The sequence below is a fragment of the Meles meles genome, chromosome 16, assembly GCF_922984935.1.
Source record: "Meles meles chromosome 16, mMelMel3.1 paternal haplotype, whole genome shotgun sequence".
In the NCBI taxonomy this organism is placed as follows: Eukaryota; Metazoa; Chordata; class Mammalia; order Carnivora; family Mustelidae; genus Meles; species Meles meles.
In genome coordinates this window covers 33,228,971-33,256,585 of record NC_060081.1, presented here as the reverse complement: position 1 = coordinate 33,256,585, position 27,615 = coordinate 33,228,971, and the positions used below count along the sequence as shown (strand labels likewise).

At 46.7% G+C, this 27,615-nt stretch overlaps 1 pseudogene; it reads left to right on the top strand.

Moving 5' to 3' along the window:
* The window catches only part of LOC123926597, a 29,632-nt pseudogene extending 6,177 nt beyond the window's left edge, over positions 1-23,455 (top strand).
* The last annotated feature ends 4,160 nt before the right edge of the window (positions 23,456-27,615 follow it).

Below are 27,615 nucleotides of genomic sequence, written 5' to 3'. Positions count from 1 at the left end.
CTTTGTATTACCATTGCCTCTGTTCAGACCACTGGCTCGGTGTTTGTCCCATGATATTACACTTTGGTGTTTATAGTTATCTGGCTAAACGGAAACGCCCTTGAGAAGAGGGCCTATTCATTGTTTTTAAATCTCCAGTGGCCAAATTAGAATCCAGTACATAATATATGATTAAAGGTTTTGTGAAGGAAGGAAGGAAGGACGGGATGGATGGATGATGGAAGGGTAAATAAAATAAAATAAATAAAGGGCCCCAGTCCCTTCACATCAGCTTTACTAGCCCTGTCCTTTTATCCCCTTCGATGTCATGTGGGTCTCTTCCTTCCTTTTTCTCTGTTTCTTTTTCCTTATTTCTGCCTTGCTAACAGCTCATTTTTCTCACCAGCCATGATCTCCTTTTGTTTTCTCCACTCCTATCGCTCTCACCCCATTTTACTTTTCTCTTGATTGTCCCAACTTCCTTCCTTGGAACCTTTCTGTCCTCTCCTATGAGATTCCCTAGCATGTGTGTTCTCTTTCACTTCCTTTCTTCGCTGATACAGCAAGACTCATTGCCTTCAGTTACCCACCCATTTCCACCCTTTTGCTCAGTCTCCATCTCTTCTGAAATCCACCTTCTTAATTTCAGACTTCGGGTACTCAACTAAAGCCCTTGAAGAAGTATCTGGGAAGTGGCAAAGCCCAAGGAGATTCCCAACTTAAATACGGTCACTGCCTTGGCCTGGAAACGGGATGGCTCACGACTCTGTGCAGTGTGTTTTAAGACTAATCCCTTTCTGCCTGGGTGACTTTCTCCAAACTAGGAAAAATCCAGACTTAGCCTAAAGCACTCTCCCTGAAACTAGAGAATCTCCTCTTCCCTTTTGACTCCAACCTAAAAATATGACATTGAAGGCAGGAAAGAGAAATTCACACTTTATGGGAAGCCAAAAGAGACAAAGAATTCTGTAGGCAGGGCTGATTTCTCTCCTTCATCCCATCACTGTCCGTGAGTCCTGTGAGTGCCACCTCTTTCCATCTGGTACTTCCCCAAACTGCCAGCCCTTTTACTGCCAACTCTTTCCTAGATTCTAGAACTTGGGTTTCAAAGGTGTCTCTAGATATCCTTCCAATGCCTGTGACCTTTTATGTTGTCGCTTTCCCTTCTAGGGCACACTCTGTGGTGGAGTGGAACAGTTTGACTGCTGCCTCCGGAGAAGCATTTACAAGAATCCATTTGAGTTGACGTATGTGGGACCTAGCCAGGTGAGCAGCTGATAGCCAGTGCACCAAAATCTCCTTCTGGACACTGCCACAGTGTCAAATGTAACCCCTGGCAGAGCTGTTCTGGAGAACAGAGTGTATCAGGCAACTCTTTGGCAACTTTCCTGCTGTAGCCCTTCCAGCTTACTGTAAGAAAAGATTTAAACACCAAATTTAAGGGGTACAGAGATCGCCACTTCCATCTTCCTGGTTTAAAACTTTACTACCTGGGGCTCCTGGATGGCTCAGTCTTAAGTGTGGGACTCTTGATTTCAGCTCAGGTCATGACCTCAGGCTTGTGAGATCAAGCACCACATGGGGGCTCCACGCTGGGGAGTCTGTTTAAGATTCTCTCTTTCCCTCTCCCTCGGCCCCACCCATGTCTCCATCCCTCTCTAAAACAAAACAAAACAGAAAAAGCTTTATTACCTATATGTTGTTAACTGGGGAGTTTAGGATTATGCAGGTGCATAACATTGCTTTAGGGCCTCTGAACTCACCGTGTATGACATTGCAAGGTAATTTCTTAGTTCCTGAGCCCACTTTTCTGTTTTCTCTACCTCTGTCCCCTTTTCCTTCCATTTATTATTCATTGGTTCCTTCATTCTTTTTCTCTTTTTAAAAAAATTTTGTTCACTTATTTGACAGAGTGTCCACACAGGAACAGGGGAAGGCCAGAGGGAGAGGGAGCACTTGGACGTGGGGCTGAATGTGGGGCCTGATCCCAAGATCCCAAGATCATGACCTGAACTGAAGGCAGATGCTTTATCAGCTGAGCTACCCAGGCGCCCCCTCTTTTTTTTAAGATTTTATTTTTAAATAACTCTACACCCAACTTGGGGCTCAAACCCACAATGGAGATCAAGAGTTGCATGCTCCTCTGACTGAGCCAGCCAGGCACCCCTGTTCTTTCATTTTCTGTCCATTCTCTATACATGAGCACTGTTAAGACAGAGAATAAAAGATAATCATCTGTATTATACTGTTCCTTAATCAGGATCATTTTAGCAAAAAAGTATATGAAATGACAGTATGATCAGTATACACCATGATTAAAGTAATCACAAAGATTTTCACAAGAGGTACAGGATTGTAAGGAGAGTGATTAGTTTGACCCCGTATGTATTATGTATTAGCATTGAAGGAGATAATCTCTGAAAACATTTTGTAAATAGTAAAGCACTGTGTGAATGTGAGGTGTCATTTTTACCAACAATAGCCTAGGCTAGGTGAGGAAACAAGATACTAGCTTTGTTTAACACTTTGGAGGTGGGCACGGCAGGTTAACCCCTCTTTGGGGTTGAGGGAAGCCTCAGGGGGCTCAGACTTGTACCTTACCAAGGTGATTGTGAAGAACCTGTCATCGGGGACCCAAGTGGTACTCAAGTCACACTATGGCTATGAGATAGAAGAGGTGAAAATCCTTGGAAAGAAACGTTAGTTACCTGGTGGCCCACACGTCAGACATGCTGCTGCTGGGGGACCTGAACACGAATCGCCTTAGTGAGGTAGGACCCCCAGGAGGAGGGGCAGGGAATGGAGCATCGTGAGCTGCTACTTCCGGGGAGCCCAGGTCCCTAAGGGGGAAGATCTCTAAGTAAAAGCTCTAAGATGCTGGCGTTGGGGACCTGGTGGACCTGGGAGTGAGACCCTGGAGATTTGGAATCCTGGAATGGGAATTCCCACGGTTGGACAGTTTTTACAGGATCGCTCAGAAGCCTAGAAGTCTAGGGCAGAATGTGACACAGCACCCCACTTGTGGAACATCAGGGCCTTCCTAAACTCCTTCTCTCTGCCTCCTACCCCGTCCTTGTCTCAGCGTTGTCTTGGATACTTACACACATTGTTCTTATGTCCTCTCTCTCTCTGACATGTGGCTTGGCAGGGATCTGGTGGCAATGAGAAGTATTTCTTTGAAATTGAGAATGTGAGTAGAGCTTGATTAACCAACCCTCACCATCTCAGTAAACCTCCTAGCTATGAGCAGATAAAGGAGGGCGAGATAGGCAGAGGAACAGAATACAGAGAAAAGTGGGAGTCACTTTGCACTGACAAGACATCTCCCTCTACTACTGTTGACCATGCAGACTTCTTCATGCAAACTTCCTACCACGTGACAGTTCCCTTCATCCCCAGGTGTGCATGATCTTCAATGCTGGAGAGCTAACCCTGGTGGAATATGGGAGTAATGATACCCTGGGTTCTGTACGTACTGAATTCATGAACCCCCACCTCATCAGGTAACCCCACAAGGTTCTCTAAATTTTTGAAACCCTAAAGAAGTCCCTTTTAACCTCTCACTCCTGTATCCTCAAGATTAATCTAAAAACGTCATCCCATATGGTACTTTGGGGCCCTTGCTAAACATCCCGATGACCCAAGTCCATTATGCCTTACCTCACCCTTCGTGTTTCAGTGTCCGTATTAATGAGCGGCGTCAACGAGAGATGGAATACTATAAGAAATTGGCTTCTCTTGTTGATGTTAAGACTATTGCTATAGGTAAGACTCTCTCATAATTCTGATAACAAAACAGATGTTTCTAGTATGCTTCCATATCACAGGGGTGTGTAGAGTGGAGAATGCAGGAATCTGAGAGGCACCAGGTTAACGTATGGCCCTGCTCTCACAGAGGATGTGGGAAGTGTTCTAATCCACGTGTGTGAGTCTGCATCTAGCTGTATAGATACAGATAAACTGTTACGCATATCAGCTTGTCCCTATAATTGTTCATGTTCTTTAGGCATGTATCTTCGGGCTAGGAATTGTGAACTGTAGAGCGGAACCATTAGTAAATTTATGAATTTTCCTGTTTAGACTTAGGACATAGGATAATGGACTGTTCGAACCGGAAGGGGACTTATTTTCTGTAGAGTTTGACATTGGTAGCCAGTGTTGACAAAATTTATTTGAATTTCACAAGTGTTCACATAAATAAATACATCTTATTTTACATATTAATAATTAACTCTGGGGACACCTGGGTGGCTCAGGCAGTTAAGAGCCTGCCTTCAGCTCAGGTCATGATCCCAGAGTCCTGGCAAGTCCCACATAAGACTTCCTGCTCAGCAGGGAGCCTGCTTGTCCCTCTGACTTCTGCTCTCCCTGCTTGTGCACTCACCCTCTCTGACAAATAAATAAATAAAATCTTTAAAAAAATTAACTGTATCATGAAATGTTTCAAGCATAGGAAAATGTATTTAAAACAGCACAGTATCCCCTATGATGTATAGAGAATAACATACCCATATAGCATCGTTAAGAACAAGGGTCTAGAGTCAAACCTCCCCACTTCTGGGTGATCTTAGGTCAATTTCTTAACCTTTCTGTATCTCAGTTTCCTCATCCACAAAATGGGGATAAAAATCATAACCTACCTTATATGAAAAGCACTTAGCCTAATGTCTGGCACATTATAAGCACTTAATAAGTGTTAGCTATTAATAATATTATTATTACTTGTGTACCCATACCTAGTTCCATTTTTTTTAAAGAATTTATTCATTTATTTGACAGACAGAGATCACAAGTAGTCAGAGAGGCAGGCAGAGAAAGAGGAGGAGGAAGCAGGCTCCCTGCTGAGCAGAGAGCCCGATGCGGGGCTCCATCGCAGGACCCTGAGATTACGACCGGAGCCGAAGGCAGAGGCTTTAACCCACTGAGCCACCCAGGCGCTGCCCCCCCATACCTAGTTCTATCATGTCCTAACCTTTCATTATATTTACTTCAGCTCTTTTATCTCTCCTCTTACTGAGGGACATTTAAGTTGTTGGTTTTTCACCATTTCCAGTGTTTTGGTTCTCTGAGGTTTACACCTAGAGCATAACTGCTGAATCATAGAAGAGGTACATTTGTAATTTCACTAAATCTTTCCAAATTGCTCTCCAAAGAGATTGTGCCAATTTATATTCCCAGTGTTCTGCATCCTCTCCAATACTTGAAATTGCCTGACTTCATAATTTGGCTCAATCTGACTTATGTGAGATAATACTTCATCATATTCATTTTTGTTGTTGTTCATTTGTTTATTGGTGTGTGGATTTGTTCTTCTGCATTTTGACAGTTCTTATCCCTTGCCTATTTTTAAAATCAGGCTGTCTTTTCTGTATTGACTTGAAGGGTACTGTGTATGTGCATATCTAGCCTTCGATGGTCATTTGTGTTGTGTATATTTTGTCTCAGCCTCTTTTGGTGTTCAGACATTTCTAATTTTAATGTGGTTCATTTAATCACTTTTTAAGAAACAGTTTGTGATTTTTTAAAGATTTTTATTTATGTATTTGACAGACAGATCACAAGTAGTCAGAGAGGCAGGCAGAGAGAGAGGAGGAGGAATCAGGCTCCCCGCTGAGCAGAGAGCCCAATGCGGGGCTCGATCCCAGGACCCTGAGACCATGACCTGAGCCTAAGGCAGAGGCTTTAACACACTGAGCCACCCAGGCACCCCCTTTAAGATTTTATTTATTTATTTATTGACAGAGAGAGAGAAAGAGAGAGAGAGAGAGATCACAAGTAGGCACAGCGGCAAGCAGAGAAAGAGGGGAAAGCAGGCTCCCTGCCAAGCAGAGAGCCTGATGCTGGGCTCAATTCCAGGACCCTGAGATCACGACCTGTGCCGAAAGCAGAGGCTTTAACCCACTGAGCCTCCCAGGTGCCCCTAGTTTGTGATTTTTGAGGTCTCGTTTAAGAAGTTTCCCTGGGGCACCTGACTGACTGAGCCAGAGGAGCATGTGACTCTTTTTTTTTTTAAGATTTTATTTATTTATTTGACAGACAGAGATCACAAGTAGGCAGAGAGGTAGGCAGGCGGGGGGAGCAGGCTCCCTGATGAGCAGAGAGCCCGATGCGGGGCTCGATCCCAGGACCCTGGGATTAACCCACTGAGCCACCCAGGCGCCCCAGCATGTGACTTTTGATCTCAGGATCGTGAGTTTGAGCCCCAAGCTGGGTGTAGAGTTAAATAAATAAATAAATAAATAAATAAATAAATAAATAAATAAAATTTTTAAAAAAGAAAAAGTTTCCTACAGCCTCCTATATTTTAATATTTTTAGATTTTGCTTGTCACCTGGAATTAATTTTTGTGCATAATGTGGGTGTGGCTCATATTTTACTTTTTCCATGTTTAACCATTTATTGGAAATCCGTTCTGTACTCACTGATTCGTAATGTCACCTCTTCTAAATCAAGTTTCCAAATACATATGGGTCTATTCTTAAGATACTTTTACGGTTCATGAGTTTTATGTTTCACATCAGATTGTTGAGTTAAGTAATGTTTTGAGTAATGTTAATGTTTTGAGTAATGGAAATGATGTAATATGGTGGCCCATGTTCCAGTGGCAGTAATGAGCTGTGAGACTTTGGACAAGTCATCCCACTACACAGGGCTCGTCTTCAATAGTGTATAAAATGACAGAGTTCTTCTCTTAACCTTTTTTCATTCGTGACCCCTTTGAGTATCTAATTAAAATCATAGATCCTGGGATGCCTGGGTGGCTCAAGTTGGTTAGGCGACTGCCTTCAGCTCAGGTTGTGATCCTCGAATCCCACTTTGGGCTCCCTGCCTGACAGGGAGTCTTCTTCTCCCTCTGATCCTCCCCCCTCTCATGCTCTGTCTCTCTCTCTCCCTCTCAAATAAATAAACAAAATCTTTTTTTTTTTTTAAATCATAGATCCTTTCCCAGAAGAATATCATAAACATATAATTTTGTATATAATTTCAGGGTGTTCACAGAGATAGGGTCCCACAGCTCTAGTATTCTGTGATTCTACTTAAAAATTGAGACATTGAAACATGGCTTTATCAAGTTGGCTTTTAATTAAAGGAAATTTCATTTTTAGGTTGGTCTTCCCAGTTGTAGACATTAGCTGGCATTTGGTCTTGAGCTTGAGCACGGATCAAGGCAGGACGTTGCGCATTGGTAACGTACACAAATAAGAGCTGTGAATGCTCCGTGTTCAGGAGACTCCCTGGAAGCATCGTAGCCAGTCCCTAAGTGTGATCATATCTTACATTGTCTGCAAAATTCACACCAAACTAAAATACTTATTCTCAGCACTTTTGCCTGACTTTAATCAGAGGTTCCTTCTGTTTTGTCTGTGTGCCTTCTCCACTGTTTGCCCCTCGGGGCTCTTACATCATTGACATTCAAAGTGCAAGGAACTCCTTGTAGCACATATGTTCATCGAGGTCGTTTCATCCATCAGCTTTCTCTTCATGGTTGTGCCGGAACTGGGGCTCTCCCTTAATGTGCTCAGTGCTGCCTTCCAGAGGATTTCTTGAGTAAAGGATGCCTGTTGCTCTGATCTGTTCTGATCTGCTATGAGACAACTCCAAGATCCCAGAGAGGAATCTCATTTCTTGATGGATCTGGACCTTTTGAGTTAGCTACAGAGTTAAACAAAATCTCTACAATTTTAGTATAAATCTAGTATTGTAAGCATCTTAGCAAAATTATGTCATATTCCTCATACTCTACACTGATGAACATTCTTAAAGCCCAACATAATAATTAAAGGCAAGACTTTGGCAGGCTGCCTTGTGTCTGTATATGATTATGTGGAATCTGTCTTCTTAACCCTCTCTCTTTTACTTTGTAGTGGATCTGACTGGTGGCTACAACATTGGCACCATCAGCCATGAGAGCCATGTGGATTGGCTGGAACTTAATGAAACGGGCACAAGCTTCTCTTCAGGGACCGGAAACTTCGTGTAAGAAGGGTTACTAAGGCCTTAGCCATTGAGTAGTCCATAGAGGATGTACTACCTGCTGCCAGGGATTGCGGGGGGCAGCATGGGCATAATTTCTTGGTGCACTATGCCATCAACATAGCAAAAGGCACAGAAGAATCAACATTGTGTCTGTTATCACAGCCCATCTGTTAACATAGCCCATACCTTAAGAAGATGGTATTGTGATGGCACCAAAGTCAAGAGGGAAATTTGGGAGCTGGTTTCTCTTTTACTGTTCACAAGTCTGTGCCTTGGTGAGACTGCCTCACCCCTGCATGCCTGGCTGAACTTTACCCACACCTGTTGCAGCATTCTTCAGCTCCACGTACCCCACAGCGTTAAGACTGGCTTGACAGTCTCCCCTGAACTCCTTTTTGACTCTGATCTCAATATGGTATCCCCAAAGAGCCAATCTCGAGGGCAAAGAGACTCTCTGGTGATTTTTCATTTCATGTTCATTGTGATGGGAAAGCCACATCGCCGATTTCCAGACCATTGAATGTGCGTGGTGGCCTTACTTTTGTGATCCAGTCTGGCAACTCTGGCCCAGAGTTAAACTCTAAGAATGAAAGTCTGACCTTCAGCTAACTTAAATTTCTGGGTGTAGCTCTGGGCTCACTTGGTCATCTCTTATGGGCCAGAGTCAGGATGTACCAAGTCAGCATAAACGTCGAGCATTGCAGGCTAGTAAGCTTTGAAATCCAGCATCCGCCTGACGGGTGGGTCAGCTCGCCACATTACGTTAGAGAAATGGTCGATATCAGAAGCCACCCCATAGCCCCTTCTGATTGCGCTGTCCACCTCTTCCTTCCGCAGTTGCATCTGTACGATACTGAAAGCTGCTCTAAGACGATGATCCTCCACTTCTGCTCCTACGTGCACTGGGTCCCAGGAAGTGACGGGCTGGTGGCTCAGAACCGAAACAGCCTGTGTGTGTGGTACAACATTGAGGCACCTGAGAAGGTGACCACATCCTCTATTAGGGTATGTCGGTGCCAGGGGACCTCAGACATAGTGTCCCACTGATCAGTTAGGGCCCTGAGGAAGCTCCAAAGGTTATTTGGTTTTCTCTGGCCCACCACCCATCATCTCTGTGATAGAGTCAGCAAGTAAAGCCTAGATCCTTCCCCACAGTGCGCTAGGCTCCAGAACCGTCCTTGTTCAGATTCCTGACATTTTATCCTGTTCTCTCTATTCCAGTGGCCCTGGGAATTCACCAGGTCATAATGAGTTCTCTTAGACTGGAAGAGCCCCCTTAGCGGGGGCAGTTCTGTCAGTTCCTGGGTGAGGATTCTCTGTTGTAAGCTGTTCAGAGCTTCTTTTTTTATCAGACTGAAGATCGGTCACTCTCCTGTCCTGCCAGCATCATGTACATTCCAGTGACCTTCCAGAATCTGGGAGGGAAAACAAGAGAGGCCCTGTGCTAGGTGAGGATGACTGGTGTGGATACAGAGGGAGCATGGGATAGTTCTTTTTGTCTTTTTCTACATCTCTTCTTTCCTGCTTTTCTTTCCTCATTTTAGACTAATTAAGTTTGGTGCTTGGGGGTTGTTTTGTCCTTTTTTAAACACATTTTTCACATTTTTGCTTTGGAGGTCATAAATTTGACTCCTATAGTGGTTACCCTTGGAAGTTTACCATACCCTTAAGTTATTCTGAATAGTTTCAACTTATTTAGCATCTGACCCCTGGCAAATGATACAAGGACCTGAACTTTGATTACCTCCCCTTTGCCATTATTGCCCAGTATTTTTTTTTTATCCCCAAAGTGAGACATTATTCTTTTCCACAGCTGGAATTTGGTTACATTTACCATCATGGTGCCAGTTTCTCTGCTCACTCTTTTTGCATTGCTGACCTTTGCTCTGGAGTTACCTCCTTGAGAGAAAGTGTTTCGAAGATGAATCCTCAGTTTCTGAAAAGTACCAAAATGGAATTATCTGAAAATGTTTTTATTTGGCGTGTTCTTGAAAGAAGAGTTTGACAGTTTTTCTTAGTCTTTTGCAAATACTATCCCAACGACTGACCCCCTTAGTTCTGAGAAGTTTATTAACAGCTCCTTGTGTTGTCTTGTTGCTTTTTAAGAAAGATTTTATTTATTTATTTGAGAGAGCAAGGGGAGGGGCAGAAGGAGAAGCAGACTCCCCACTGAGCAGGGAGGGATGGGGGGGGGTGCTTAATCCCATAACTCCAGGATTGTGACCAGAGCCTAAGGCAGAGGCTTACCTGACTGAGCCAACCAGGCGTCCCTGTCTTGTTGGTTTTAAAGTCTTCTTTTTTCCAGCATTCTGAAGCTTCAGTACATTATGTCTGCATATAAATGTCCTCTTACTTAACCATGCTTGGTGTGTATGTGCACGCGTGCACGCGCGCGTGTGTGTGTGTGTGTCCCATCTGCGAGGACACCTTGTTCCTCAGCCAGGAGCTCTTTAAATGTTGCTGCTTCTCTCGAACTCTCTTTCTCACTCTCAGAACTCTAATTAGGTATGTGTTCCATTTCTTGTCCTGTCTTTGTGCCTCTATAACTTCTTATTCTTCCTTCCTCCTTCTCGCTCCATGCTACATTCTGGATAATTCCTTAAGAAACATCTTGGCAAGGGGTGCCTGGGTGGCTTGGACCTTAAGTGTCTGCCTTTGGCTCAGGTCATGATCCCGGGGTCCTGGGATCGAGCCCCTGCATGGTGCTCCCTGCTCAGCAGGATGCCTGCTTCTCCCTCTCCCACTCTCCCACTCCCCTTGCTTGTTTCCCTCTCTCTCTGTCAAATAAATAAATAAATACAATTTAAAAAAAATTATTTAAAAAGAAACATCTTGTAAGTCAGGGGTTCGCTTTCACCACTGTCTCATCTGCTATTGAAATCACCCACTGAGTTTTCTTACTTCAAATATTGAATTTTTCATACGGTTTCATTTGGTTCTTTCTCTAGTCTGCCTGGTCATTTTTTTCTAGTATATTTGCTACTGAAGCGAGCACAGCCTGGCCATTTTTTATAGTCTCTTGTCTCTTGCTTAATTTTTCATTCCATCTCTTAGGTCTTTAAACATTTCACAATTCTTTCATATTCCATAACTGGTTTCTTCCATAATTGTTATTTTTAATATTGGAAATCCTTGGAGGTCCAAAAGTGCTGTAGTTATTGTTATTGTTTACTCCTTTATGGTAGTTACCTTCTATTTTGGTACCTTTTTTTATTGGGGGGCTCACGTTACACTGAATATAATTTTTAGAATCTCAAGGGCCTAACATGGGCATGTTTTCCTCTAGATATGATCAGTGTTTGCTTTTGCAGGAATCAGGCATACTAACGACTTTTGTTCCCTTTCCAGAAGAGAGGATCCCAGATTTCATGACTAACAGAATCTCAGAATCACCCCCTCATCCTGCTGGAGGACCCCTGGTTTATTCATCCGCTGCTGTGTTTGCCATCAGGGCAACTTGTACCCTTTCCACTTGCTCCCCTGTTTTTTCCCTGCTCAGGTTTTAGCTTACTGGCTTTTTCCTTTTTTTTTTTCCCTTTCCTTTTCTGTTTTTCTCCTCTTCTTTCTCTTCTTCCCTTCCTTTCTTTTCTTCCCTTCTTTCCCTCCCTACTTTTCCTTTCTTTCCTCCCTCCCTCCCTTCCTTCCTCCCCGTGGGAGATTAGGAAGCATGCCTAGTGATTTCTTCAGGTGACCTAAGCAACGAATGTATTCAAAAGTAGGGCCCAGGTTAAAGTTGTATTTTAACAGGACTCAAGCTGGAAGCAGAAGTGATTGCACGCTTTGTCAGTTTACATCCAGGCATTAGTGTGGGCACAGCTCTGAGTGTATAGGAACCTGAGGGCATTAGTGTAGATAAGGGATTCTTACCTGCTTGAAGGAAACTAAACGCTGGGCAAACAAGGGCCACTGTCATTCCCTCAGTGTGTAAGCTCTAGGGTGGGGTAAGGCTGGGTCTGTTCTGAAGTGGAGTCATGGAGACACTAAACTGGAATTCGGGTGGGGTGGGGGGATTGAAATTTTACAGGGTGATGTGGTAAGTCTGGAGCAGGGCGGGGGGGAAGACAAAGGTGATGGTGACCGAAGGTGTGACAGCTGTTGCCTGCATGCTGGATGAGGGCCTGATCGAGTTTGGAAGAGCCATCGATGATGGCAGCTACTCCCGGTGAGGGGCTGGGCTGATATCCCCGTGAGGTGGTGGGAGAGGCTGGGTTCTGAGGCTGGAGGACCTGGGATGGGTCGGACAACTTGCCACGTCACCCCCTGCCCCATCACCAGTGTTCCTCTGCACTCTGCTGCACCGGGACTGTTGATTCCTTCCTTCTCTCAGCCTTCTTTCATTCCACAGCCTTCTTGGAGACTCTGGAAATGACCCCAGAAACAGAGGCAATGTGGAAAACCTTGAGCAAACTGGCACTCGAGGCAAGGCAACTCCACATCACTGAGAGCTGAGGCAGACCAGAAGTGAGGTGCGGGCAGCTAGGAAGGATGGCCAGAGGCCATTTTCGGTGGGGCGGGGGTGTGAGACGCTCCTCCCAGTGCTAAGGCACCAGTCCCCTGCCATTACAATGTAACACCTTCCAGGTAGTTATTCCAAACATTCTTCCATCCCAGTTTATAAGATATTTTTTTGCTTTTGATTCCCCTATGTAGGTACCCCTTCAGAGTTGTAGCACCCATGCCCTCCAGTCCAGGTGTTGATGTGTATTTCCAAATGTGGCATAGGAGTGTAGTTAGTAGGACAGACTTGGGATTTTAGACTCTTTCAAGTTACCTGGCTCCATTTAACAGCTTGTATAACCGTGGGTTAAGTGAACCTTTCCACCTTGGTTTCTCAATTTCCTCTCTGTAAATGGGAGTAATGATAGCATTTACCTCCTAGGGTGGTAAAGAAGAATCATAGGGGCGGTGAAGAAAGTAGGAGAATTCTCAGTGCTCAGTAAATGTCAACTGCTTCTGTTTTGCCAGGAGTCCTCTTGGATCCTTCCTTCCCGTGGCCCCACAGCTAGACGACCAGCTTGTCCTAGGGCCCTGACCCAGCGTCTTCAGATCACATGCTGAAGCTCTTACTGTCCAGCCTAGAAGAGACCACACCTCGACCTGCAGTGTCACAAAAGCCTCTTAGTCTCATGGATACTGTTCTTACACACCTACCATCCGTTCATCCCACAGTAGCTGAGATCATTTGTTACACCATCAGTCAGATTGTGTCCTTTTTTTGCTCAGAACCTTCCAGTAGCTTACTGTTCTACTTAGTATAAGATCCATAGCCCTTGGCGTGTCCTAACTCCTTTCAATATTTGGCCTCTGCCCCCTTTATCTTCCAGGTACCTACTTACCCGTTAGTCTCCAGCCACACTGGCATCCCTTGGGCCCTTTGAGTATCTCAAACTCATTTCTGCCATGGCACCTTACAAGCGTTGTTCCCTCTGCCTGGAATAATTTTTCCCCTTCTTGCGTGACTGACTTTTTCTTGTATTTAGGTCTTGGCACAAATGTCAGCTCCTCAGATAGGCCTTCTCTGAGCACCAGCTGAACCAGCCCCCTCCGTTACGGTTTATATGTACTGTCACGCTATTTCAATTTACTCTTCTTTCTCTGGAATATCTTTGTTTGCGTACTACTTGTTTCCCCTAGAAAGTAAGTTCCCTGAGAACGAGGCCCTCATCCGTCATATCCCCTTGTGTCTCTAGTGGCAGAAAGCTTGCGCGGCACTTAACCGAGGCTCGGTGTACGGCTGCTGGGCCGGTGCGTCCGAGTTGATCCTGTAGTAATAATGCTGTTACAATGATTGCTTCCGTCCTGTAGGTGCTTTTCTGCTTTGGGCCATGTAGCAAAAGCTCGATTCCTGCATGAGACCAATGAGATTGCAGACCAAGTGTCTCGGGAATATGCAAGTATTGTCGTCCTGAATTATTCAGTCTCTCAAGCTGAGATTTCTCTTCATGCATAGCCTCACGACCCCTGGCTTTCCATCCATGGCTCGCGTGCTGTGTTCTGCCCAGCCCACCTCCACCTTCGAGTCACACTGCTCTGGAATTGCTTTCCAGACCTCATCCTTTAAGCCCCATGAAGGTTTTCAGCTTTCTGGTCTTTTAGCTTCCTTGTCTCTGTGGCCTTCCTGTCTAATAAGCTCACAGTAGTCAGAATGGCTCCTGCAGTGCTGACAGGATGACCAGAGCCTACTTCCTCCCCCACAGGGTGGAGAAGGAATGGACTTTTACCAGGGCCGAGCACGCCTAGCCATGCTGGAGAAGAACTACACGCTGGCGGAGATGATCTTCTTGGAACAGGTGATGGGAGCAGAGGGACCAGATTGAAGAGGGGAGCTGGGCAGGAGGGAGAGTGAGGCAGCTTGAGGGGAGGATAGAGCCCTGGGGGAGAGCTTTTAGAAAGGTTTATGCAGCTAAAATGTCACTCCTTCCTTCTGGCTCTGCTCTGCCTTAGTCCTTACAGTCATGTTTTTATAAGCTGTCTGCTGCCTCCCCATCTGCCGCCTCCCCCACCCCAGAGCCTTCCCTGGCCGTGCTTGTGCACACAGGCAAATCCAGTGTTTGTGGTGCCTGAAGCTGATACACTTTGAGGAGCCCTCCTTAAGAAATAATACCTTGGGATATGGAGGAGTCAAGATGGTGGAGAAGTAGCAGGCTGAGACTACATCAGGTAGCAGGAGATCAGCTCAATAGCTTATCTAAACATTGCAAACACCTACAAATCCAATGGGAGATTAAAGAGAAGAAGAACAGCAACTCTAGAAACAGAAAATCAACCACTTTCTGAAAGGTAGGACTGGCGGAGAAGTGAATCTAAAATGACGGGGAGATAGACTGCAGGGGAGGAGCCGGCTCCCGGCAAGCAGCGGAGCAATGGAGCACAAAATCAGGACTTTTAAAAGTCTGTTCCACTGAGGGACATTGCTCCAGAGGCTAAACCGGGGTGAAGCCCACGCGGGGTCAGCGTGGCCCCAGGTCCCGCAGGGTCACAGAAGGATCGGGGGTGTCAGAGTGTCACAGAGCTCGCAGGTATTAGAATAGAGAACCCGGCTACAGAGACAGAGCCGAGGACTGAACTCTCAGCTCGGGGTTACCTTGAACTGGTCGCGGTTCCTCCGGGCCGGAGACTGGGAGGCCGCCATTTTCATTCCCATCCTCCAGAACTCTATGGAAAGCGTTCAGGGAACAGAAGCTCCCAAAAGCAAACCCGAGCGGATTACTTAGTCCGGCCCCCAGTAAGGGCAGTGCAATTCCGCCTCGGGCAAAGACACTTGAGAGTCACTACAACGGGCCCCTCCCCCAGAAGATCAACAAAAAATCCAGCCAGGACGAAGTTCATCTATCAAGGAAAGCAGGTTCAATACCAATGACAGCAGGGGAATTCTAGAGGAGGAGAAAGCAAAGCACGGAACTCATGGCTTTCTCAACATTATTCTTTAGTCTTGCGGTTAATTCAATTTTTTTTCTTTTTTCAATTTTTTTTCTTTCTTTTTTCTTCTTCTGCTAAATTTTTTAAAACTTTTACCCTTTTCTTTTTTATCGTTTTTTGACTAGTTTATCTAAATATATATATTTTTTCTTTCTTTTTTATATTTTTTCTTTATTTGTTTTATTTTTAAAAATTTTTTCTTTTTTTTCTGAACCTCTTTTTAATCCCCTTTCTCCCCCCCACAATTTGGGGTGTCTTCTGATTTGGTTACAGTGCATTTTTCTTGGGTCTTTGCCACCCTTTTAGTATTTTATATGATCCTTCATATCCTCTTATCTGGACAAAATGACAAGGCGGAAAAAATCACCACAAACAAAAGAACAAGAGGCAGTACCGAAGGCTAGGGACCTAATCAACAGAGACATTGGTAATATGTCAGATCAAGAGTTCAGAATCACGATTCTGAACGTTCTAGACGGGCTCGAAAAAGGCATGGAAGATATTAGAGAAACGCTCTCTGGAGATATAAAAGCCCTTTCTGGAGAAATTAAAGAACTAAAATCTAACCAAGTTGAAACAAAAGGAAATTAAAGGCATCCAAATTGGCAAAGAAGAAGTCAAACTATCACTCAACTCAGATGATATGATACTATATGTGGAAAACCCAAAAGACTCCACTCCAAAACTGCTAGAACTTGTACAGGAATTCAGTAAAGTGTCAGGATATAAAATCAATGCACAGAAATCAGTTGCATTTCTGTACACCAACAACAAGACAGAAGAAAGAGAAATTAAGGAGTCAATCCCATTTACAATTGCACCCAAAACTATAAGATACCTAGGAATAAACCTAACCAAAGAGGCTAACAATCTATATGCAGAAAACTAAAAAGTACTCATGAGAGAAACTGAGGAAGACACAAAAAAATGGAAAAATGTTCCATGCTCCTGGATTGGAAGAAGAAATATTGTGAAAATGTCTATGCTTCCTAAAGCAATCTACACATTTAATGCAATCCCTATCAAAATACCATCCATTTTTTCCAAAGAAATGGAACAAATAATCCTAAAATTTATATGGAACCAGAAAAGACCTCGAATAGCCAAAGGAATATTGAAGAACAAAGCCAAAGTTGGTGGCATCACAATTCCGGACTTCAAGCTCTATTACAAAGCTGTCATCATCAAGACAGCATGGTACTGGCACAAAAACAGACAGATCAATGGAACAGAATAGAGCGCCCAGAAATAGACCCTCAACTCTATGGTCAACTAATCCTTGACAAAGCAGGAAAGAATGTCCAATGGAAAAAAGACAGCCTCTTCAATAAATGGTGCTGGGAATATTGGACAGCCACATGCAGAAAAATGAAACTGGACCACTTCCTTACACCACACATGAAAATAGACTCAAAATGGATGAAGGACCTCAATGTGAGAAAGGAATCCATCAAAATCCTTGAGGAGAACACAGGCAGCAACCTCTTCGACCTCAGCCACAGCAACATCTTCCTAGGAACATTGCCAAAGGCAAGGAAAGCAAGGGCAAAAATGAACTATTGGGATTTCATCAAGATCAAAAGCTTTTGCACAGCAAAGGAAACTGTTAACAAAACCAAAAGACAACTGACAGAATGGGAGAAGATATTTGTAAACAACACGTCAGATAAAGGGCTAGTGTCCAAAATCTATAAGGTACTTAGCAAACTCAACACCCAAAGAACAAACAATCCAATCAAGAAATGGGCAGAGGACATGAACAGACATTTCTGCAAAGAAGACATCCAGATGGCCAACAGACACATGAAAAAGTGCTCCACATCACTCGGCATCAGGGAAATACAAATCAAAACCACAGTGAGATATCACCTCAAACCAGTCAGAATGGCTAAAATTAACAAGTCAGGAAACGACAGATGCTGGCGAGGATGTGGAGAAAGGGGAACCTTCCTCCACTGTTGGTGGGAATGCAAGCTGGTGCAACCACTCTGGAAAACAGCATGGAGGTTCCTCAAAATGTTGAAAATAGAACTACCCTATGACCCAGCAATTGCACTACTGGGTATTTACCCTAAAGATACAAACGTAGTGATCCGAAGGGGCACCTGTACCCGAATGTTTATAGCAGCAATGTCTACAATAGCCAAACTATGGAAAGAACCTAGATGTCCATCAACAGATGAATGGATAAAGAAGATGTGGTATATATTCACAATGGAATACTATGCAGCCATCCAAAGAAATGAAATCTTGCCATTTGCGACGACGTGGATGGAACTAGAGGGTATCATGCTTAGTGAAATAAGTCAATCAGAAAAAGACAACTATCATATGATCTCCCTGATATGAGGATGTGGAGATGCAACATGGGGGGTTAGGGGGATAGGAGAAGAATAAATGAAACAAGATGGGATTGGGAGGGAGACAAACCATAAGTGACTCTTAATCTCACAAAACAAACTGTGGGTTGCTGGGGGGATGTGGGGTTGGGAGAGGGGGAGGGGGTTATGGACATTGGGGAGGGTATGTGCTATCGTGAGTGCTGTGAAGTGTGTAAACCTGGCGATTCACAAACCTGTACCCGTGGGGATAAAAATACATTATATGTTTATAAAAAAAAAAATTGGAAGGGGAGGCAAACCATAAGAGACTCTGGACTCTGAAAAACAACCTGAGGGTTTTGAAGGGGCGGGGGTGGGATGTTGGGGGAACCAGGTGGTGGGTAATAGGGAGGGCACGTATTGCATGGAGCACTGGGTGTTGTGCAAAAAGAATGAATACTGTTACGCTGAAAAAAATAAATTAAAAAAAAAGAAATAATGCCTTGGTAGGGGCCTATGCAAATAAGGTGCCCTGGGGCTTACCCTCCTTCTGCTTTCCTGACAAATCCGCCATTGCTTGTGCATAAGTCAAGGGTGAGGCTTTCAGTCCAAGTGGGCAGGCATCATACCCGGGCTGAGGACAGCCTGCTGATCCCTGATGCTCCTCTCACTTCTTGGTGTCCCTCTCTCCTCTGCCCGGGTTCCCCTAGAATGCTGTTGAGGAGGCTATGGATATGTACCAGGAGCTGCACCATTGGGATGAGTGTATCGCTGTGGCTCAGGCCAAGGTACTACCAGTTCTGTCTTCTCCACAGTGCTCAAAGCTCAGTTCCACCAATATCCAAAGCCTCTTCTTACCAAGGAGGCTATAGGAGCTGGAACAGGGTTGGGCTGGGAGTTGGCATGTTGGTGACCGGCAGGCTTTCCGTTATTACAGTGGGATTGGAGAAGTTTGGAAAGCAGCACAGGAAGGAGGGAGGTGACTTGTCTTGCCTCTCTTGCGTCCAGGGGCACCCAGCCCTGCAGAAGCTGCGCCAGAGTTACTACCAGTGGCTGATGGACACACGGCAAGAGGAGAGAGCTGGTGAACTACAGGAGAGCCAGGGGGATGGACTAGCAGCCATCAGCCTCTACCTCAAAGCCGGGCTCCCTGCCAAAGCTGCCTAACCGGTGCTGGCCCGGGAGGAACTGCTAGCTAACACTGAGCTGGTAGAAAATATCACTGTAGCCCTTATCAAGGGGGAGCTGTATGAAAGGGTATGGCTGGCTTCACGTTCCTGTGCCTCATCTCCAGGATTCAGCACTCCCTCCAACCCAGGGCAGTCCTGGAGTGCATAGCCCCCCAGAATTGGTGGCTGAGTTTTCACCTTTGGGGGCTGATACTTGATTCTTAGTGTAGTGGGGCTGTTGTTGTAGTCATGTGGTATGTGTCAACAAGCAGGTGATCTCTTTGAGAAGATTCGAAACCCAGAGCAGGCCCTGGAGTGCTACTGTAAAGGCAGCGCATTCATGAAAGGTACTGTCCCCTACAGCCCCCACCTTCCCTGTTAGAGTCTTGCCCGAATCATCCCCCTGCAGCAATTTTGTGCATCTGTTCTGGTGGATCGGCTCAGTTCTCCATCCCTCCACTTCTCACCTATTTTCTACACCCCATTTCCCTGAGTCCCATCCCTGGAAGTCTTAGCTGAGTGCCCTCTCTGTCCCTGGCAGCGGTGGAGCTGGCTCAGTTGGCCTTCCCAGTGGAAGTGGTGAGCATGGAAGAGACCTGCGGGATCATTTGGTGCAGCAGAAGCAGCTCGATGCAGCCATTAATCACTACATTGAAGCCAGGTAGAGGGGTGCAAATGTGACTGGGTGTGAGGTCCAAGGTGATGGGTCAAGTAAGGGCACCAAGGCTCCAACAGAGATGGCACCATGTAGGTTGGAGTAGGCTTGAGTTATCTCCCTACCTCTACCTGTTTTCGTCTTGCCTCACACACACGGATGCCTTTCCCAACTCTGCCAGGTGCTCCATTAAGGCAATGGAAGCTGCCCTGGGCACCCACCAGTGGAAGAAGGCCATTTATATATTAGATCTACAGGACTGGAACACTGCGTCCAAATACTATCCCTGCGTGGCCCAACACTGTTCATCTCTGCAGGAATATGAGGTGAGGAAAGTCCCTTGCTGGAGCTGGAGGCAATGCAGTACAGAATGAGAAGAGAACTCAGAACTGGAAGTGGGGGCCACCTCACCAAATCCTTCTTTCTGGGTCCCAGCAGCACCAGCCACCCTGAGTGAGAAGAAAGCAGTTTTCTTCCATTATTTCATTCCAACATAACATAAACCCCTCTCCCAGATCTATAAAGCAAGTCTCCAGCTCTCTTCTATGGAACTCCATGGGAGTTCCAATGTGGAATTGCCCTGTGTTGCAGAAGTACGAGGTCCTTTTAGGTCCTTTTAAACTGCGTGTTGTATTGTCCCCATTCTGGTTTTGGCTGTTGTTTTTGTTTTTGTTTTTGATTTCAAAACAGTAGAGGGTGTGAGACAAGGTAGCCCTCTTTTCTTCCGTGTTGGGGACTAAGGGTCCCATCCTCTTCCCACCATCCAGCTAAGGTTTGCTCTCCCCCCCGCAGGGGCTCTAACGCTCTTTCTCTAATGCTCTTGCTCTCGGCCTTTTGTATCTGCTGTCTCGAGCACAGATTGTGGAGGAGCTCTAGATTAAGGGAGAACGAACAAAAGATGCAATAGACATGTACACTCGGGCCAGCCGCTGGGAGCAAGCCCACAAGGTAGAGAGCGGGGTGCAGTTCGTCCAAGGGCTCCACCTCTCTGGGGCTGTCCCTACTTTCCTTGGGCTCTGATGTCCCCTCTTCACTGGCCTCCTTGAAAGCTGAGAAAGAGCACCAAAATAGAAAAGTCTGGAGCACTTGGATACCTAGCCACAGGGAAAGGCAAGAATGAAGAGGCCCTTGTTCCCAACCTGTAATTCCGAAGTGAGCATTAGAGTTTGGGAGCTGGGGAGCCCCAAATGCCCCTCCCCAAGCTGTCGTCACAGTGGCAACTTCATTCCCTGCCTGCGCCCAGAACCCGGTGGGTACGGCGGGAGCACGGGAGTGGGAACACGTGCCCCAGCAGAGGGCATCTCTGGCCTTTCTGCGTGAGCGGAATATAGTTCTGACTTTGCTCCTTATGGTCTTGGAATTCCCTGGACTGACCAGGAAAGCATCCATACACAAACCCCTGTGGTTGTTGGGAAGGTTCAGAGTTGCTGGGAACACAGGTCACCCCCGAGTCATGCTTCCCTGGCCACTCCACAGCCCCCTTGCTTCCCTCAGAAGCGCGCCGGAGGCTACCGGGTCTCTGTGTGTCTGCACAGCTGGCAATGAAGTGCATGAGGCCGGAAGACGTGTCGGTGCTGTACATCACCCAGGCCCCGGAGATGGAGAAGCAAGGCAAGTACCGAGAGGTGGAAAGGTGAGCCGCAGCCCTAGAGGAGTCGTGCAGGGAGAAGGCCACGCCTGAGGATGCGCGCTGTCTGCCTAGAAGGCAGTGATGCAGGAATCTGGGTCGAGGAGCCCCCGGGTGTCTCTCCCCTCCCCAGGCACTACATGACAGTGGAAGAGCCTGGTCTTGCCATCCCCATGTTCAAAAAGCACAAGCTGTGTGATGATATGATCCACCTGGTAGGGAAGCACTGCCCAGATCTCCTCAGTGACACACACCTACACCTGGGCAAGGTGAGCCCTTCTCCAGTCTCGGCCATCTCTTCCCCGAACAGGCTCCACGTCCCCCTCGCCCCATCCTGACCCTCCTTTCCCCAGGAGCTGGAGGCTGAAGGCCGACTGCAGGAGGCTGAGAATCACTACCTCGAGGCAGTGGAAGGCAACAGTGAACATGTACCGGTCCAATGGGCTCTGGGAGGAAGCCTACTGGGTAAGGAGTCCAGGTCACTCTGGGGATATGCCTGTCCCTCTTCCCCACTCTCAAGTGATGCATTCTGAACTGGTTGTGGGTCTCTTTGGAAAATGTTCATACCGACAGGCAAAATTTCACATGCGGTAGGAGGGGTCTGTGGACTACCTGAAGTCCATCCTTGGACTCTGAGCAGGCTAACAGACCCCAAAACTGAGCCCTCTCCCTGTTCTAGTAGAAAGACCGGACCCTTGTCAAAGCTGAAGTCCAATCAGAGGGGAGTAGGGAGCAGCCATGTGGCCCTGCGTGGGAGGATTGCCAAATGGCTTTGCTTCACAGGTGGCCAAGGCTCACGGAGGAGCTAATGCCCACAAACACATGGCCTATCTGTGGGCAAAGAGCCTGGGAGGAGAGTCCGCCGTGAGACTGCTTAATAAGCTCAGACTCCTGGAAGCTGCCGTTGACCACGCCGCTGACAACTGGTGAGGCCCTAAGACTTCTCTCCATTGGCCCCTTTCGAGAAAGAGTCTCTACATAGACAAGGAAGATTGCTGTATAGCTGAGAAGTGTTTCTGAAAATGGAGGCAGGAGTGTAGAAATCCTTGGAAGAACGCGATGGAGAGGCAAGGAATGAATCAATCACTCTTTCCTTGCTCCCTGGGGGCTCAGAACAGTGTTTAGCTGTTCTAAGAAGATGGAATGTGATCAGATTTTTTTCTTCTTTTTCAAAAAGACCTTTTTAAGTAATTACTATACCCAGTGTGGGGCTTGAACTCAACCCGAGATCAAGGGTCACTCATTCTTCAGACTGAGCCAGGCAGGTGCCCCAGAGAGAAGAGCTTTTAAAGCTAAGGTGCACTAAGCCAGTAATTGACTTCTGAGTGATGGAAGTGTGCTTCTGTTAAATGCAAAAAGAACTTTTCTTAAGCAAATGTTACAAAGACCAGTAATAATCCTGCATCGAGTCAGATGGCTGAGGGTAGTCTTAATGTTTTAGAGAGACAGTTTTTCTGCTAGTATAAATGTGGCTCAGGAGGAAGTGGTGAAGAACCCAGAGCCCTTGCTCCTGAGGCAGAGTAGTTCTGTGAGGCTCACTGCGGTCCCCTGCCTCAGGCCCATCCCTTTCCTTTATGACCACTAGTCGCAGGAAGCACAGGCTTTTCCAAGTGTCCCCGGACTCACATCCTCCTTTACGTGTGTGTGTGCTTCTTTATCACTTCATATGGACTGTCTTCTCAATCTGTCTTTCCCTCCCCCAGCCCTGTCTCTGCCCTTTCTGTTTTCTCCTGCCCTGTTCCCCCTCTTATAAAATGAAAGTACTACTCTGAAAGACAACCTGAGGGTTTTGAAGGGGCGGGGGGCGGGAGGTTGGGGAACCAGGTAGAGGGTAATAGAGAGGGCACGTATTTCATGGAGCACTGGGTGTGGTGCAAAAACAATGAGTACTGTTATGCTGAAAATAAATTAAAAAAAAAAAAAAAGAAATGGGAAAAAAATGAAAGTACTAAGTAGGCAGACCTTACCTACACCTTCCATTTCAGCTCATTTGAATTTGCTTTTGAACTCTCTCGGCTGGCCCTCAAGCACAAAACCCCTGAGATTCATCTCCGATATGCTATGTACCTGGAGGATGAGGTATGGATGTGCTCCTTCTCCCTTGCTTTTGACTTTGAACTCCTCCTCTCATGGCTGCCATGATGGCAATCTGCTTCTGATCATGTGTGGCTGCACTTCTGTCCCTACAGGGTAAATCTGAAAAGGCTGAAGCTGAATTCATCAGTGCTGGTAATCCCAAGGAAGCAGCCCTCATGTGAGTTACCCATCAATTCCTTACTCCCGTCCTCCCAACCGCAGCCCCTGGACCTGGCATTGCCACTTTCATCTGAACCTGGTACCAATAAATCTTCTACCCCCTGTGACATGGCTGTTTGTCTCCCACTACTGAGGCCTCAGTCCTGTACTGAGCCTCCCCTGTGTCCTCTTCTGGGAGCAGGTTCATCCATATGCAGGATTGGGAGGCAGCTCAGCGTGTGGCCAAGGCTCACGATCCTGACAGTGTCACCAAGGTGCTTGTGGGGCAGGCCCGGGGGGCCTTGGAGGAGGACTTTCCAAAAGCAGAAGTGCTGCTGCTTCAGGCCCAGGGACCAGGCCTGGCCCTCAATTATTATAAGGTAGGACACCGGATTCGGGGCCATGAGGGGGAAGGGGAGAGAGTGTAAGAACCCACAGAGCACTACACTAACCAATACTACTGGGAAAGATCCAGGGAGTTAGCAATGGAGAGGGGGAAGGAGAGAAGAAGGAGAAGAGAGGTCCAAGGACCTAGGGATCCGTGGCCCATAGTGTACAGCACCTGTGTGGCAGTGGGAAGGTGTCATGCCGGCCTCTGCCTTCCTGATACCTGGAAATCTGAGCAGGAGGCTGGATTATGGAGTGATGCCCTGTGGATCTGCAAGGACTATGTGCCGGGCCAGCTGGAGGCTCTGCAGGAAGAGTAGGAGCGGGAGGCTACCAAGAAAGGGGCCAGATATGACGCCGGGAGGCAGCAAGTGTCAGCAGGGCTGGAGGGTGGGTCACAAGGTATGCACCGGATAGGCCCCGCTGCCCAGCCTGTTCTGGTCACGTGTACTCTCATCTTAGGGGGCATGGAGGGGCTCATGGACCAAGCTCGCCAGTGGGAGCAGGCTGGGGAGTATAGCCGTGCTGTCAACTGCTACCTCAAGGTGTGGGACTCAGGCAGCAGCAGCCTGGTGGAAAAGTGCTGGATGAAGGTGAGGCGGGCCACACCCTTTTTGGCCATCTACTTCCCAGACTGCTCTCACAGCCAGCATTCCTCCTCAGACATTGCTTTTTCCTCCTGGGCCTCTCATTTTCGCTCAGGCAGCACGTTCCTGCTGAGTGCTTGCTAGATGCTAGAGCCAGAACTTTGAAAACTATAAAAAGGGATCTAAGGCAGAACCCCTAACAGCCTGAAGTTGGGGGAAGTTGGACCACTGTGGCTCAACTAATTGAGTAGGTCGGTGAAAACTAAAGGATGTGATTTGAAGTGGAGTTCAGAGGAGGGTGAAATCTCAACTGAGAGGGAGGGAGGCTTAGTGAGGGAGGGAGTAGACCTGGGACCAGAGCTGGAAGGGCAAATCCAGAGGCCAGAACTGGGGCCAGATGGAAGCCAGGAAGAAAGCAGAGGCTCCTCCTCTACATAGAAGCTCCTGAAAAGAAGAATCTAGCCAGTGAAGCCAAGTCAGTAGGTTTCATCAATTCCTAAGCATATATATAATCACATTTTATTATCTTAGAAATTGGGTTGCATGTGAAGTTTTGTTTTCTTTTTTTTTATGATTTTATTTATTTGACACAGAGAGAGAGAGATCACAAGTAGGGAGAGAGTCAGGCAGAGAGAGAGGTGGAAGCAGGCTCCCTGCTGGGAAGAGAGCCTGATGCGGGGCTCGATCCCAGGACCCTGAGATCATGACCCAAACTGAAGGCAGAGGGTTAACCCAGTAAGCCACCCAGATGCCCCTGAATGTGAAGTTTTAAATGATGTATCTGGGGTACGTGGGTGACTTGGTGGGTAAAGCATCTGACTCTGAATTTTCGGCTCAGCACATGATCTCAGGGTTGTGAGATCAAGTTCTGCATTGGGCTCTGCACTGGTTGCAGAATCTGCCTTAGATTCGCTCTTCTCCTCCCTCTGCCCCTCCCCACTCGTGCTGTCTAAAACAAAAAATAAGTAAATGATGCATCTTTGATTCCAAGAAATATGGTGTTAGGAGTTTGAGGGGGATATGGAGTCAGCACCGCCGATCCCAGGTCTGAAGGTCTACTTCCACCTGGCAGCTTCCAAGGGGGCTGTGGCCAGAGCGAGTCACATGACACGACTCCCTCCTCTGAGACCCCATCTCGGGAAGCTGTAGGTGGGGTTTGGAGCCCCAAACTTGGCTTCAGGGCCCCTTCCTCGCATTCCATCCATTTGCAGGACACCAAATATCCCTTCACCTTCCTTTCCCCCCCTCCAGCACAAGAGTGGTCTTTCTAGGTGGAGATCAATTATTGCCCCTTTATTTAGAGAAATTACAGACCCATTGCCACCCATTCTCCCCCCAGGTAGAGAGGCCTTGAGGCTCTTTGATTGCTGAGGGTGCAGGCAGTGGCTGAGCAGGAAAGAAGCCAGAAAAGGGGCAGGTCAGTGAAGTCTTGAGCCAGTCAGTAAATAATGGGGATGAATCTCTTCTCAACTTTCAGCTTCAGGCCTCTAAACTTGGCCTGTTTGGGAGTATTTTGTGTGTGGTCCCTAGGAGACGTGTTTTTTTTGGGGGGGGGTCATTTTAATATTTACAAGAAATAAATCAGCAGAACAAGATTATATCAGATAGGCTGTGTACAGTAGCTGTGGCTTGTAAAACATACCAGTAATTTGTACCTGGTGAGTATAAAGAAAACCAAGGCAGGATTCAGATGTCTTTACAACCAAGGGAGTACACAGGGCATCAACAAATTAGAGGACAAAAAAATTCACATTTTCTACATTAAAAAAAAATTACAGATCTCACAAATGTCTTTGAAGACAAAGAAAAAGCCAAAGTCCTCTGAAGGGTGGGAAAGAAGAAGAAATCTGAAACGGAACTCTAAATGTAAAAAGAGTTTTACTTCACAAGACCAATTTTCTTGGCTTCTGTTTTATATATCAACAATCTCCACATTTTGACTATAAAAACTTCTGTTCTTCATCAAGTACCATGGCAACATCCTAGGAGACGTGTTTTGAGTAGCCCCTGAAATCTTTAGACAGACCATGTCTGAGCCTCTCCCTAGGGGAGCTGTGTTTGAGTCTCTTCTTAACGGGACTGTGATGGGTTCTCGCAGAGGGACTGAGATGGGTTTTGCCACGCCAACTGTACTGGCCCCTTTCAAAGTGGCTCTGTTGGCTCTGCTCAGAAGGACTGTGTCTGTTCCTCTCAGAGAGATTGCGTCCACTTCTTTCAGAGGGACTACAGTGAGTTCTCTCTGAGAAACTGCGACCTCTCCTCTCAGAGGGCCTGTGCTGTCTTCTCTCAAAAGGACTGTGTCCTCTCACCTCTAAGGGACTGTGGTGAGTTTTCTGAAAGAGATTGCGACTGCTCCTCTCAAGGGGACTATGACATCTCCTCTCAGAGGGACTGCGACATCTCCTCTCAGAGGGACTGCGACATCTCCTCTCAGAGGGACTCTGATGTCTTCTCTCAGAGGGACTGTAATGTCTCTTCCAAGGAAGACTCTGATGGCTCCTCTCAGACGGACTGTGATGGTTCCTTTCAGAGGGACTTCGATGGCTCCTTTGAGAAAGACTTTGATGGCTCCTCTCAGAGGGACTGTAATGTCTCTTCCAAGGAAGACTCTGATGGCTCCTCTCAGAGCGACTGTGTTGGTTCCTTTCAGAGGGACTTCGATGGCTCCTCTGAGAAGGACTTTGATGGCTCCTCTCAGAGGGACTGTAATGTCTATTCCAAGGAAGACTCTGATGGCTCCTCTCAGAGCGACTGTGTTGGCTCCTTTTAGAGGGACTTCGATGGCTCCTCTGAGAAGGACTTTGATGGCTCCTCTCAGAGGGACTGTAATGTCTATTCCAAGGAAGACTCTGATGGCTCCTCTCAGAGCGACTGTGTTGGCTCCTTTCAGAGGGACTTCGATGGCTCCTCTGAGAAGGACTTTGATGGCTCCTCTCAGAGGGACTGTAATGTCTATTCCAAGGAAGATTCTGATGGCTCCTCTCAGAGGGACTGTGATATCTCCTTAGGGAAGGACTTTGATGGCTCCTCTCAGAGGGACTGTGATGGCTCTTTAAAGAAGGACTTCGAAGCCTCCTCTCAGAGAGACCGTGATGGCTCTTTAGGGAAGGACTTTGGTGTCTCCTCTCAGAGGGACTGTGATGTCTCTTCCGAGGAAGACTTCGGTGGCTCCTCTCAGAGGGACTGTAATGGCTCTTCTGAAGAAGGCTTCGGTGGCTCCTCTCAGAGGGACCGTGATGTCTTTTTAGAGAAGGACTTC